General features: G+C 33.1%; 1 protein-coding gene and 1 pseudogene across 1 annotated transcript in view; both read right to left on the bottom strand.

The window, feature by feature from the left end:
- LOC145298595 (metalloprotease TIKI1-like) overlaps window positions 1-13,943 on the bottom strand; it is a 417,606-nt gene that overhangs the window by 87,664 nt on the left and 315,999 nt on the right. The gene's annotated exons all lie outside the window — the stretch shown is intronic.
- On the bottom strand, window positions 6,071-6,233 carry LOC145243210 (U2 spliceosomal RNA; annotated as a pseudogene).

Here is a 13,943-nt window from a genome sequence, read left to right as displayed (position 1 = left end):
TATTAAGAATAAAGGGCATGCTATTGACTATTAGTAAGAGAGGTATGAATAATTTTGAACAAGTGCCATTATTGTTTTTCTTTGTATAATGTTTCAAACTTGCATAATTTATTTATTTGTTGAGTTTAAATTAAATGCTTATGCTTGATTTATTGTTTGAAATCCCTTTAATATTGTCTACCTTCTGGTTTGAGCAATATTCTTATAGAAATCTCAAAGATCCGAGGGGTATGAATAATATCGGGCACAAGTGTATGTATAAGTCGACAACCCCCCTCAAATAACCTTAAAATCGTCTCCAAGAAATTCGACTCATACACAATTTATATACGATATGTCTTATTTTCAGAACGTTGAATACAAAATGGAATGAAAGCAATTTCACACAATTTTCTTATTTCAATATCAAGCTAGGCTGAAAAGTTGTTAACATAGCTCGCGATATCAAAGAAGCTTTTGACTCAAGAACAATTGTGGTTTAAGAAATTTCGTGGCGATGATGAGAGGGTTGAAGATGATATGCATAGTGGACGGCCATCGGATGTTGACACAGATCCATTAAGAGCTTTAGTTGAAGCCACTCAACGCACAACTGTTCGAGAATTTGCTTTTGACTTAGATGTAGCGTGTACGACGACTTCCAACCATTAGAGAGAAATTGGAAAGAAAAAAAACTTAATAAATAAGTGCCTCATGAATTGAACGACAGCTAAAGAAACATCGTTATGAAGTTTCATCTTCCCTCTTTTTACGCAACAAGAACGACCTGTTTCTCGACTGGGTTGTAACTTGTGATGAAAAGTGGGTTCATTACGACAACCGGCGACACTCAGATGTTAGACGCTAACAAAGCTCCACGACACTTCCCTAAGCCAAACTTCCACTAACAGAAGGTCATGCTAACTGTTTGGTAGTCTGTAACAAGTTTTATCCATTATGGCGGAGAAGTACTGTCAACAAATGGCTGAAATGCAACACGTAGCATTACTCAACAGAAAAGCCCAATTCCCTCTACGACAATGCCCGGCCGCACGTTGCTAAATCGATCCTGCAGAAGTTGAACGAATTGGGCTACGAATTGTATCTCATCCGCCATACTCTCCAAACCTTTCACCTACCGACTACCATCTCAACCACTTTCCGCGTAAGAAATGTTTCAAAAACCTAAGCGATATCAAAAACGTCTCCAGCGATTTCATCGCCACCAAAATGCAAGATTTTTACCTTTACGTTAAGTACACTTGTTTTGCATCGGCAAACGTGTGTTGATTCTGATGGTGTTTATTTCGATCAATAAATTTTTGTTTGAGCCGAGATATGTTCATTTGAATTTAGAAGTAAAAGCTACAAGAACTTTCTTATCAACCTGATAATTTGTAAATTATTTAAGTTGTTTCTACCCATCAATTTTGTCCTATTTCTTTAATTATTCTCTATTGGGCTTTTTATTATCTTGATTATCTCAAATTTTAAGAAAATATTTACTTATCCGGATAATATATATCTATATGTAATAAAAAATAATAAATAATGTATTAAAAAATAATAAATAATATGTGTGTGTGTGCGTGCGCGTGTGTGCCTTAGTTTTGTTTTCCATTTATTGAGATATTTTCGTGAAGCCTGGTAAACCCACTCCACTTCCCCCCCCCCTTCTGACACCTGTTCTAACATATTTTTCTGACTGATGACTGCTTCCCCTCTCCTTCTCGATTAGCAAACCGATGACTGACGACGACATGGTTGTTTGTTTTTGTTTTTATTATTATTTTTATTTATTTATTTTTTTTTTGTTATCTTGTTTTGTTCTTCTGTCAGCGTCAAAAACGGCACAAGAATCGTTCGGCACGAACATTTACCATTTTCTGCCGAGTTGGGAATCTTTACGGATGATAAGGTGACGATTGTTCAGTCTTCGCTGAAAACAAACATGTTTTCCAACGCCGCGACCGTCGTGTGATAACATGGCGCAAGCTCGTTCCGATATCCCAATCTTTATTTCTACCTGCTCTATTTGTCAATCGTGTCTCCTTACTCATGCAATACACAAATAACGTCTCAAGCTTGGCTGGCCTTAGTGGCCGTGAAAGCTTAGGTATTGTAGCTTTATTTTTTCTAAGCTATTCTGTCAAACCCCATCTTTTCAACCCGCTCTAGTTCCCAAACCTATGACCTGTACAGATATGCAAATAAAGTACCCAAGCGTAGGACCTGTATGTAGCATATGCAAATAAACTAACAGTATTGGTCAATTACTAGGTACGGACAAAAATAGGGGGACCTAGTTTTGAAAGCCGATTTATTATAATTTTTTGTAGGTTTCCGACTACTTTGTGATTGTATTTGAAAGATTAAAGACTAAAGTTAATTTCTTAAAGGAAAAAAAAAAATTTGTACACGTGAAAAAAAAAGTTATGAAAAATGTTTTCACGCCGCGCTAACCAATTCAGCTAAATTTTGAAGTTAAATAAATTCATTGTAAAAATACTTTAAAAGATAAATATTAGTTTTCTGTGTCTATTTCAAAGATAATTAAAGTCCTAAGATATTGAATTAAAAAAAAACAAAAAAAAGCACCTTGTTTGTGCAAAAAAAAAAAAAAAAAACTTAATCAGACCTCAAAAAGCAAATAATTTACCGTTCGCCCAAAACGCAAAAAACTAAAAAAATGTAAACACGATTATAAGGAGGCCCAAAATTTCAGCCAATCGAAACACTGTTTCAAAATGAAGTCATGATAGTAAAAGGAGGTAGGGGTGTAAGATTTCTTCCCCCGCCCCAGACGTGCATCTATACATTCCTATTCTGAACGTTTGTATCAATTTTTATCATTTTTTTATTTAATTATTTTTTATGTTTCTGTTTTTAAATTATTTTTTTTTAATTATATAAAAATTATGTTACGCCAAAAGTTTCACATTCTTGCGGGCAAGGAAATTATTAACATCTTGCATATAAAAATTATGCGAAATCTGTAATTTAAAAAAAAAGTAGAAATATTTTTGCTATTATAATTTTTTTGTGTGAAAATATTAAATAAACAATGCTTAATTCAATGGTAGTTCGAGAAATTCATTTTCCTTCGAGTTATATCGAATTCATTAATACGGACTTTAGGGCCTTTTTTTATAATGTTACTGTAATAATTATTTTATTTTTTTATTGTTACAAATTACGATGCTTTATTTATATATATAAAAAAGCAAAAATAAATTCTTGCGTTTTTTATTTACTACTGAAAATTATAACTTTTGTAAAAGTATTTTTGTTTAAACAAAAAATACATTTCCACTAAGGTTTAAATTAAAATAATTCGTTTATTATGTTTCGCAGTCATTATTTGATAAATACTGAAAATTTCATTAAAATTGGATAATTTCCTGATTTTTAGTGAATTTTTAAGTAGAGGGAAGGGGGGGGTCAAAATGTATAAACATTTTGAGCATCGGCATTCATTTTACACGTACCTAGCAATTACGTGTATTCATTTTTTTTTTTTGCGGGCTATTATTCCCATCCTCATAATTGTTGTCTCACCAGGTTTCTTTCTTTTTTAAAGAGGAGTAACCATATATCAAGGCCCAGGGGCCACTAGAAAATAAGGGTAAATGTGTGTATTGTAGTCATTGAGGCGGTTTCGTAATAATCGTTTGTGGAAGTAATTTGGTATAATCAAATTATTTACGAAGACGGCTAAACAAGAACTTGTTTACGTTAGACTTGAAGATAATGAAATTGTAGTCAGCTGGAAAGCAAACCAGCGGAACAGAGTTCCACCTGCGATCAGTTTTAGGGACGAAGCTCTGTTCATGGAACCCGTGTTTAGGTTAAGGACACGATAGGGAGTGGGGGAATTTATCGATAGTGATTTTAGGTTGACGAGTGTTTTTTATTTCAGGCAACTTATCACTCTGGCCTTCTTAAAGTGGTTAACCACGACGGGATAGGAAGGCCAGAGGATAGGTTGGCCGAAACATGGTGAAGCAACAACAACTATGAAGATGAGGATAATACTTCGCAAATAAATAAATAAATACACAAATTATGAGGATTTATCTCAAAGGGTTCCAATAAATAAATAAATAAATAAAAATAAAAAATAAAATCTATATATCTATAAAAGTGAATGTGTCTGTGTGTTTGCGTGTGTACATTTTCCTACGCAATAACTCTGTTAATTTTTAGTCTACAGACTCGAAATTTGATATACAGGGTACTGAGATTTAGAAAAATGTTTGTGATCCGTGTTCGGCCAGAAATTTAGCTGTTAAGGGGTCAAAATTCAACGATCTGATTTTTGAGAACTCTACCAAACTCCTCCGCCAATTTTGCGTATAAACACTTGAAATTTTAGATATAGATTCCTTGGAACTTGCTACTTCGTTTATACTTGTTTTTTTTTTTTTTTTTTTTTTTGCTTTGCTCTTGTTTATATCAAACAAGACATATTGCCAAATAGACATAAGAAGATTGTACTTGGAACCATACTTACAAAGGAACCATCTAAAGAGATGAAGTAGATGCCTGTTTACATTATATTTAAGCTTCTGCACGTCATCACAGTCAGGGAAGCAAAAAGTATGGAGAGAATTTCAAGTCTAGTAGTCCGAAGAGAAAAGATATTAGAGTAGAAGGCTTTCTAGGGACATCTACAGTGAAGGAGCGGGATTTTGCTGCTAAACCAGTTTCTCGGGTGCAAATATGTTGAAGGGGGTTCATCAGAGGACATTTCATTTAAGTGCCAGAAAAACAAGCACAAGAATACATCATTGCGGTGATGGGACAGAGTTTGGAGCTTTGGATGTGTTACACCGGAGACTATTTTTGAACCTTGTCTAAACAAGGAAGCCTAGTTATAGATGCCTGAAATATAGCAACAATACGCCATGCATGGGAGAATGGTGGCTTTGTAGATTTATATGATACTGTCAGGTGTGAGTATTTTTCTAGCATGGTAGAGGGAGCCCATCTTCTTTACAGCAGCAGCAGCATTAACAATATCAACAAATTTGCCGGAAAGCTGCAAAAAAATGCGACTAGATTCGAGACAGACTATGAGGACCTTGGGAAGGGATACGGACGTCGAAGTGACCACTGTCTGCCGAATGAGGTTCTTCGCTAATCTTCACACAAGAATGGCCAACTACCCCAATATTTTGCGAATACCAAGAAACCCCCCAGTAAGGCCAAGCTACCCAGTCGACCTTTGAACTTGCTTGATAATGGGCGATTTGAAACTTTTTTGTTTGAACCCTGTCTGGTAGATGCACAAGTCCAGATGCCGCAAGAGTACTTCATGCATTGATGAATGGCGACTGTTTAAATTATTCTCAGGTGTTTGTAATTTTCTAGCACGATAGAGGGATCCTACCTTCTTTGCAGTGGCTTTGGCAATGTCCTTAATGTATTTGTTCGAATTCATGTCGTCTGTGAATGTTAATTTGAGGAGTTTAAACGACGAGTTTTTGGGTAAGGTGGTATTTTTTTTTTTTTTTTTTGTTTTTGGCAATCAATGGTTGAGAAGGCTTTTTTGTGATTGTTAAATTGTTAAATTGAATGAATTGTTAAATTGTTAAATTGAATGAATTGCTAAATTGTTAAAGAGACGAATCTTATTCTTAGTACCGATTTACAATGCCTCCCCACGGGACAGAGTTAGACACCAGGGTCGTTTTTTAACGTGGAGAAAAGGTACAAAAATAAAAATTGTCTCAGTCGTGAAGGATTTCTTCTCCACTGAAAGAGAACGAGAAATGGAAGTGCAGCATCTGAAGAACAGATGGTATTTATTTGCTCCCCCACCGAGCAAATTAGGCACAAGGCCGATTTTTAATGTGAGGAGTGAAGGGAGGGGGAAGGGAAAAAGGGGACCAGCTCCCGAGAGGTGGGAAATGGGAGCTGGTTAATGGTCAGGCATGTGGGGTTGCCCCCACATCTGGTCTTTGCTAGTCATAGCTAGTCATAGCTTGCAGCATCTGAAGAACAGATGGTATTTATTTGCTCCCCCACCGAGCAAATTAGGCACAAGGCCAATTTTTAATGTGAGGAGTGAAGGGAGGGGGAAGGGAAAAAGGGGACCAGCTCCCGAGAGGTGGGAAATGGGAGCTGGTTAAAGGTCAGGCATGTGGGGTTGCCCCCACATCTGGTCTTTGCTAGTCATAGCTAGTCATAGCTTGCAGCATCTGAAGAACAGATACTACACTTTGATTTTGGCCAAAAGGCCAAGAAATCATAGTAATAGCTTATTCTTAGTACCATGAAATGTTACCATCCATTTTCTTCCCACGAATGAAATTGTGTACATTTTTTTATAATTTCCGTTTCTACATGATATATATATATATATATGTATGTATGTACTCGTTGGCAGAGTGCAACTGTATACACCCCACTCGTAACTAAATATATAAGACTTCTCGACCAATATATATTTTAACCAACAACAGGGTACATTAATGCATCCACATCCCTATAGTGTAGAATACAATTCTTTCCTCTATTCTATATTTAACTTATTTTAACAGATTTTTTTTTATGTGGGCGTATCACCTAAATGGTAAACCATATGCGTCATAGACGACGAAACACGTGTCAGTGGATAATTATATTTTAAAAACAATGTATACACACACACATCTCTCTCTCTCTCTCTCTCTCTCTCTCTCTCTCTCTCTCTCTCTCTCTATATATATATATATATATATATATATATATATATATATATATATATCCTCCAAACCATCTGGCCTTGATATATATAGTTTATAAAGTTTGCTGGTTAGGATATAATTTGAAAACTAAAACTTATGAAAGATATCATATTTGCATGAAAGCATACAATGTAGAAAGGCGTGGGTTAAAAAAAAAAAAAAAATATATATATATATATATATATATATATATATATATATATATATATATATATTAGTGTTGGGACGATTCCTAAATTTTTTCCGATTCGATTCCGACGCCAGGAAAATGTTGATTAACGATTCCGATTCCTGTGGAATTGTTGTTTGAAATATACCATTTTATAATCGAAAGTTTTTGTGTAGCGAAAAAATGGAAATACAATTAAGGGAATTTCGAAAATAATTTGATTTTTTTACGTAAAATTTCTTTCATTGAGGATAAATGTCAAAACAAATATTTTAACCATGAATTAAACATGCACCATGAAACTAATAACAATTAATTTCAGGAGTTATTAAAAAATATAAAGAAAAGGGCGAACGTACACAAATGCTACCCCTGTAGCGCAATACACATCGGCTCCGATGTTGTACGTTGTTCGACTGAGGGAGAAATTATTATTTTTACAAAGAAAGAATTTTTGCGTGTGTAACCTAGTTTTTTTATGTATTTATTTTTGCTTGAAATTTGCGCATGATTTTTGTTATTATGACTTTTATCTGTTTTTTTTTTCGTATGCATTTTTATTTTTAAGGAGAATAGTTTCCCATCTCCCTGGAAAATCTCATCAGTATGCCCTGTATTTAAGAATTCAGGTGATCGCTCATCCCCCTCTCAGTACAGGCCAATAAGTCTCCTGTGCGTCATGAGTAAGTTGCTAGAATCTGTATTAAATACAGAAGTAATCAAACATCTCAACAAAAATAACCTTCTTAGTGACACTCAATATGGTTTCCGTTCTGCTAGATCTACAGCAGATGTCCTTACAGTTATATCGCATAGGATTAGCAAATCTCTCGACGGTGGCAATCTTTCTAGGGCAATTGCTCTTGACATATCTAAAGCCTTTGATAGGGTATGGCATAAAGGTTTACTTCATAAGATCGCTAGCTATGGTATAGCTGGAAAAGTCTTCTCAATTATTAAATCATTTCTTTCTGATAGATTCATAAGAGTAGTAGTTGAGGGGCAAAAATCAGAAGCTCACAATATTAATGCCGGTGTCCCTCAGGGATCCATCCTGGGCCCAACTCTTTTCCTGATCTACATTAATGATCTTCCAAATCATATCCTTACATCATTTGTAGACATTTATGCTGACGACACTACCATTTATGGTACCACATCTAAGACAGTAAACGAGCAAGTTCTCTCCAATTCTCTCTCCTCTGATCTTGAGCACGTAGTACAATGGGGAAAGGAGTGGCTGGTTACTTTTAATGCATCTAAAACCAAGCTTCTCTCTTTACATCATCAACATTCTAATCCACATTTGTCATCAATTGAAATGAATGGCTCTCGTCTTCAGGAGGCCTCAAGTTTTGACAAGCTTCTGGGCTTGACCATTACTCCTGATCTTAAATGGAACACGTATATCAAATCTGTTGCCAAGGCCGCTGGAAAAATGGTGGGATCTTTCTATCGATCCAGTAGATATCTCACTGCTGATGCTATTCTCTATCTATCTATATAAGAGCCAGGTACGTCCAAGGATGGAATACTGTTGCCACATCTGGGCAGGAGCTGCTAGAAAGAACTTGTCCTGCCTTGATAGAGTTCAAAATAGACTTCGTAGCCTCGTAGGAGATGTCCTTTTCTCCTCCTTGCAACCTCTATCTCACAGAAGAGATGTTGCGAGTTTGTCTCTGATGTATCGTTATTTTCATGGAAAGTGTTCAACTGAGCTTCAATCTATGGTCCCCCCTCGCCAAACTTTCACAAGAAACACTCGTCTAGCTGTAAACACTATCAATAATTTCCCCCACTCTTTATCTGTGCCTAAACCTAAACGTAGATTCCATGAACAAAGCTTCTTTCTTAGAACTGCACGCCTGTGGAATTGTCTTCCGTTTTCCTGCTTTCCGGCTGACTACAATATGGTTTTGTTCAAGTCTAAAGTAAATAAGTTCTTGATGAGCCGTTCCATATAAGTTATTAAATTTACCAAATTTTCATTACTAATGATTACTATATTGACCAACTTCTACTGTACACTCTTTAACCCTTATCCTTGAGTGGCCTCTGGGCCTTGATAATGTGGTGATGCCTTTGTAAAAAAAAAAAAAAAAAAAAAAAAAAAAAAAAAAAAAAAGTTTATATAATTATTAACAGGAAAATTGATGAAAGTCAAAATGGAATCCGCGCTATTTTTAAATATTATTTTCCAGTTTAATTATGTTATAAACCATTCACAAAATTTTGTGGATCCGCTTACTGGTGTTTGCACAAACAATATTGAAGCCTATCGATCTTGTATTAAAAGACTGAAATACATATCGGGATCAGTAGGAGAAATGAAATGCTCTCATGTCGATGAGGCCATGTATAGAGAGGCTTATATTATTATATTATTAATGTTATAACATGAAACGTGAAAAAATATTAGATAATTTTGAAATATTTTTAGAGCATGTTCATGAAAAATATGGTAATTAAAAAAAAATCCCAATAAGCTTGGGGGGGGACATGGTTTGAAGAAAATTTTTATTTAATTTTGTTTTTTTTTAATAAAAAAATAACTATTAAAACAAAAACAATAGTGTTTTCGTCGAGTAGTTTTTATTTTATTCAAGAAAATAAAAGGTACACATGCACTAGGTGTGTCAGAAACTAACCTTACGAATGCATGAAATATATTGAATAAGGCTCCCCCCTGTCTTTCCAAGCTGATAAATACTCGAAAAATGTAATTCAAACCATAATTTTTTTTCAATAAAAGGGGCAAGGACCAAGGTTTCATTAAAAAAAACAAACAAACAAAAAGCAACGTGGTTTTAAAAAAAAAGATTTTAAACTTCGGACTTTACAGGTAAATTTCTAAAAAACACAACTTTTTTTTTTTTAATTTGGATATATTAACTTAAATTTGTCATATGTTAAACTTTGGTGCGTATTTACTTTTTAATAGACATTTCAAAATGGGAGGGAATTAGAAATTAGGAATTAGAAAAAAACGTTTGTCTAAAATATTATATTCTGTTTATTGGAAAGAGCATAAAATTTCACACTGACCCTGAAAATATCGTAAAAATTGAATCAATAGAAAAATTTGGATAGATTTTAAAGTTTAAAAATTTTAAAATACTTAGCTCGTAAAATTTAATTGATTTCATTACTGTTTTAAAAATATTTCTATTACGTTTTATACAAATTTAATAGTTTATTTTGGAAGTATAACCCATAAAGAAAATAAACAACTGGCTTTTAAAAGAGAAATTACAAGTTTTTTTATATTTTATTCGCAGTTTCGTGTTAGGGGTGTCAAAAGTTCCCCCCCAAAAATTCTGATACACCTTCACATGCACATTTTGAATGAACATGGATATAACCAATATTTTTTAAACTAATTTCCTGATTTTACTTAAAAACAAAATGTAAACATATAAGAATATTTTTTAAAATAATTTCTTAATTTTAAATAAAAAAATTGATTATAAAAATTGTTTTTAAAAATAATTATCGAAAAATATTGCAAAGTATTTACATAGCTGGTTCTTTGGGATAATAGGGGCGCCTGAAACTTCCCTTCCAAAACGAAAAAAGCTTTTGTGTTTTTACTATTTTAAAGCACTTTTTTTTTAAGTTTGAAACACAAGTAGTGGCTAGTCAACTTAAAACAACAAGTGTGCATGGCGGAAATTCTTCAGTGTTTAAATGTATTTTAATGCTTTTATGGTGGTCGAAAAACGGTTTTCAGCCGCCATTTTCTTACTTTTAAGGGTTTTTTTCTTCGGATATTTCGAAATTGTGATATTTACAAATCTGTGCTTATTTGGAAGAAGTGTCAAGTGGTAGAAATTTCATTCAAGACATTGTGAAAAAAATATTTTTTTCCAAATCAATACAGAAAAAAATGATAATAGTAAATTACAAATATGTAATAATAAAATTAACATTTAATTAATGATAAAATTCTGTGAGAAATTCTAGTACAACTATCAATATTAAAACGTATATGTGACGAGGACCTCCCCCCTCTCTCTCTATGTATATATATATATATATATATATATATATATATATATATATATATATATATATATATGAAGTTCAATATAATTTTTCAACAAAATAAATGTCTGTTTATTTTGTAATAATGCGTTGTTTTGGCTTCAAACCTATATAATACGTATTTTATTTTATTCAAACTCAACCAGCGAAAAACAAACAAAACAAAAATCTTAACGTAAATCCCGCGTGCGTTCCGAGATTTAAAAAAACTACTGTAAAATCAACAAACTCCTTATTTACTTGCCTCCCCACGAGGTTAGAATTAGACACAAAGTCGGTTTTTTTATGTAGAGAAGCATTTATTACTAAAAAAAAACAAACGAAATGGTGATATATAAAAGCAAGTTAATTTTATTTTAATTCAAAAATAAAAGAAAGAAAAAAATTCAAAGAAATTTCGAAACTCATTAAGATAAATAAAGATTAGCATATGAAATATGTTATGAAAAGTTCTATGACATTTTTATTATAAGTCTTTGACAGCATTGATCTTACTTCAAACAAACAGGTCAACTTTAAAATATAAGAGAATCGTAATGAAAGAATCGTAAATCTAAGGTATTTTTAACGATGTGATTCTGATTCCGATACCGATTCCGATTCTCCCCAAAATACACGAAACGATTCTGATTCCGTTTAATATATATATATATACTGTGTATGCAAAATCAAGACTTCAAGACAAGGTGTTAATGGCAAGGAAAAGTGTATTTCATTTTATGTTACCATTGTTTCAATGTCCAGTTCGACAATTTCAAGCATTATATCGTTTGAAAATTTTCAAAAACCAGCATTTCTTCAGACTTTATGAATAAACACACTTTTGGCAATGTAGGATTTTTTGAATAGAAAGAAAAAGAATTGGGAGGATCCCTAACGGGAAAAACATGCGAGAAATGTTTACCTTGGTTGTGGTTACGGAAAAGCCCCATCTTTTTTCTTTCTATTCAAAAAATACTACATTGCCAAAAGTGTGTTTATTCATAAAGTCTGAAGAAATGCTGGTTTTTGAAAATGTTCAAACGATATAATGCTTGAAATTGTCGAACTGGACATTGAAACAATTGTAACGTAAAATGAAATACACTTTTTGTTGCCATCAACACATTGTCTTGAAGTCTTGATTTTTGCACACACAGTATATTAATGCTCAATTATGAAATGTGATAATTTTGTAGCTTAATCCTTAAGTCAACCATTTTTGGCTTAAAACCTATTGGTATATTAAAATTTACTGAATTACACGAACATGTTTGTGTGTGTGTGTGTGTGCGCGCGCGTGCGTGCGTGCGAAATTAGAACATATCAAAAATAAATGCACTTTTAGGTATATATTTTCTAAAATCCATGATGATCCGTTCAGTAGTAAAACAGATTAATTATCTATGAGCATCTATATTTTTCATTTGTGCCGTTTTTTCTATTTATCCATTCGTGCCATTTTTACCAAGCCATTTTTTTCTTGTGCTATTTCTACCTAAATTCATAATTATGATCTATAAATTTTAGGGGGTTGTACTACAATCCACAGAGGTACGAAAAAGTGGTAACCCCAATCTAACTAATAAATGTTAGTAAAGGCAAGATAAGTTACTCTTCTACCTATCTGGAAAAAGTTTTTAGTTGTTTTACTCACTTTAAAAACGTTTAATCGGTTCGAAAAGCACACAGTGTTTATCGATAGATGTGAACAAGACAAAGGGCGGCGAGCTCACAGTTAAATACGTGCAGTTTTGAAAAATCAGTTAAAACTAAAAAAAAAATATACAAAATACTCATAGAAACCAACCCAGTATATGTTACCGTGACATATATATATATATATATATATATATATATATATATATATATATATATATATATATATATATATGGCTGACAGAACCATAGCATGCTCGTGGATTAAATTAAGGGTTCCGTCCGAAATTCCGTGCAGGTTCTTGAGTGCGGCCGAAAAATTTCCCAGTTTGACACAAAGACTGCTTAGTTTAACAATATACACATGAAGAAAGTAGGAGGTTACATTGATCGAAACCTTGTGAAAATAACACTCAAGATAAGAACAGTAATTTGAAGAATCTAAATAATACGAATAACAACAGAAAAAAAAATGAAAAGAATCGTTTTTAGAATCGGAAATTAGGCTAAAGCTTTTCCAATTCCGATACAGATTCTGATATTCCAGAAAAAGTTCAGAGCTTTTTGATTTCTGATTCCGATTAATCACCTCAACTTCAAGTTCTCTTCATTGACACGATTTGTGCTTTGTCGGCTATTTTGATTTTATTTAAATTCCTTGGTCTTATTTTCTTTACTTGAAAAAAAAAAACAAAAGAGGATGGGGTCCGTTGCTGTTTTTACAGCTAATAAGTAAAAAATAAGCAAAAAAAAAAAAAAAAAAAAAAACAGGGGAAGAAAGGAAAAACAACAACATAAAATAGGGTCCAAGTCAAAAAACATTCCTTTTCTTCTGCTTTGTAAGATTTCAATTATTTCAAGGCTTCTGTTTATTCGGCGTTCGTTTTTGTGAACGCAACGCAAATAACTAATGGCGATAACAAAAATACGTCACAGTTACAAAACTAAACGGAAAGGCGTCCGGAGAGAAATCTGATCACGCGAAGCGGGTGGGAGTCCCACCCTCCCACTCCAGGTGTGAAATTTGGGCTGGGGATGTATGAAAATACAGACTAATAAAACTAGAAAAAGAAAGGACGTACGTTTGACTGACAAGTCTTTCCAAAATGTTTTTGATAAAGTTAGTGGGCGATATGTTTTTCTTTTTCATTTATCGTTTTCCGTTTGTTTTTCCATTCCTGTTTTTTACATTTTCGTTTCGTTCTTATTTTTAATTCCTAAATCACTTCATTGTTTTATTATCTTTTTTTTTTTTTTTTTTTTTTCTCCTTCCAATTTTTTCTTTTCTCGCTTGTTTGTTTCTTCTTTTCTTAATTTTAATTTTTCCTTTTTTTTAATTCCTGGTTTTCTAATTTACTTTTCGTATTTTAATTTCTAACTCA

Source organism: Euprymna scolopes, chromosome 2 (assembly GCF_053919585.1).
Source record: "Euprymna scolopes isolate OS-2025 chromosome 2, ASM5391958v1, whole genome shotgun sequence".
NCBI lineage: Eukaryota > Metazoa > Mollusca > Cephalopoda > Sepiida > Sepiolidae > Euprymna > Euprymna scolopes.
The sequence above is the reverse complement of the archived record's forward strand: the minus strand, read 5'-3'. Positions and strand labels throughout refer to the sequence as shown.